At 43.8% G+C, this 1,954-nt stretch overlaps 1 protein-coding gene across 1 annotated transcript in view; it reads left to right on the forward strand.

Annotated features, from left to right (window-relative positions):
• Window positions 1–642: 642 nt before the first annotated feature.
• LOC138946846 (phospholipid phosphatase 2-like) overlaps window positions 643–1,954 on the forward strand; it is a 27,134-nt gene continuing 25,822 nt past the window's right edge. Inside the window, exon 1 of the mRNA XM_070318251.1 lies at window positions 643–1,632. The gene's annotated coding sequence lies outside the window, so the exon portion shown is untranslated. The remainder of the gene's footprint in view (window positions 1,633–1,954) is intronic.

The following is a 1,954-nucleotide window of genomic DNA, read 5'->3' on the forward strand; positions in this document are numbered from 1 at the left end:
GAATATAATATTACATATGCCACTTCTAAGGGCATTGAGAGGTTAACGAGTTTAAAATCGTAACGTCATTCATGCCGTGACCAAAATCACACAAAAAGGTGAATTACTTATGCAGACACATCAGCAATTTGTAGTGTCGTTAATGCTTGACAGACAGGTGTGGATGCGTTTCAAGTTAGTTTTCCATGTAGTGTACTTGTTTCAATGTGAATTGTGTTCTTCGTGTTCTTGTTCACAGACATCTACAGCATGGGACAGGGTGACTCTTGCCTTTAAATTGATGTGGCTTTTCTTTTCCTTTTTGGTTTGTACATATCCCCTTTTGCTTTGAATACAGGACTTTTATCGGAAATGGCTATTGCATAGATGCCCAGAAGCCCCCCCCCCCCCCTTACCTGGCAAATGTTCCATTTTTTCTCAAGGAGACCTTACAAATGCCCTTTTTAAATGTTAAATCTTAACAGCATCTGACCCTCGCCTAGCCAGCACTATAATCTACCCTTACCTCATCAAGTTTATCATTTTGGAAGCCCCCCTCCCCGGCCCCCCCTCGCCCGCCTGTCGCACACTTGGTCCAGCCATGTCAACGTTAACGTTATTGTCTGAAATTGACTAACCATACACCCTGTCGCCTTTCTTCAGAGCGGTAAGTGTGCTGTGTATTTGCAGGGACCGCCACTTGTGGTCCACTCTCGTTATCTTCAACTTCTGTGTGGGTCAGACACCGATAAAGTGTGACAACATAAACACTGAAGTCAAACTGGCGACGGAAAGAGCTGAGAAAAGAGAGTGACTAGAAAATAACCTGGGAATAAAGCGTGAAGCCTTCGATGCCATTCCTAAAACTACAAACTACTTGTATATATATAAACTTGTATCCTGGATGAAAGTGTTTCGGCGAAGCTGAGTCATTTTCGCTGTCGTCTGTTGACTGTGCGGACGGCTTTTGTGTGATTAAGACCAGATCAACACTACACTGAAGAAAGCGGGACTGATTTAGTGACTACTGTTTGTTAGAATCATCATAATTATCAACTATACACTGAGGAAAGCGGGACTGATTTAGTGACTACTGTTTGTGAGAGTCATCATAATTATCAACTATACACTGAGGAAAGCGGGACTGATTTAGTGACTACTGTTTGTGAGAGTCATCATAATTATCAACTATACACTGAGGAAAGCGGGACTGATTTAGTGACTACTGCTTGTGAGAGTCATCATAATTATCAACTATACACTGAGGAAAGCGGGACTGATTTAGTGACTACATTTTGTTAGAGTCACCATAATTATCAACTATACACTGAGGAAAGCGGGACTCATTTCGCAACTACTGTTTGTGGGAGCTACGATGTAACGCCAGCAGTTTTGCTATCTGATCGATTTCCTTCGTGTTTACCTATTGAAAGGCAGCGAAGTGTAACACTCTTTAATAAAAAATCAAAAAACAGCCATTCGTTGCGAGAATAGCAAAGTGACAAACAGGAAGAACAGCAGACGACAGGGATTGCGAGTGAGTAAAGTGTGTCAGTAATATCTGGCTTGTGGGGACGGCCATCTATATATAGGAGGACATATTTGGCAAAGGGGCACGACGCGTAGACGACATACCTGTGGTTTTCTTCTCAGGTGAGTCAATGTGTTTCATTTTGCTTGTGTTTTGAGTTCTTTGTTTTTGGTGGTGGTGAGTGTGTAAGGGCCGGGGTGTGATGTTGGTGTGTGTGTGTGTGTGTGTGTGTGTGTGTGTGTGTTAGTGTGTGTGCGCGCGTGCGTGTGTGTTTGTGTGTGAGTGACTGGGAGAGAGAGAGAGAGAGTGAATGTGTATGTGTGTGTGAGACAGAGAGAGAGAGAGAGAGAGAGAGAGAGAGAGAGAGAGAGAGACGGAGAGAGAGACGGAGAGAGAGAGGGGGAGAGAGAGAGAGAGAGAGAGAGAGACGGAGAGAGGGAGAGA

This window comes from Littorina saxatilis, linkage group LG14 (genome assembly GCF_037325665.1).
Source record: "Littorina saxatilis isolate snail1 linkage group LG14, US_GU_Lsax_2.0, whole genome shotgun sequence".
In the NCBI taxonomy this organism is placed as follows: Eukaryota; Metazoa; Mollusca; class Gastropoda; order Littorinimorpha; family Littorinidae; genus Littorina; species Littorina saxatilis.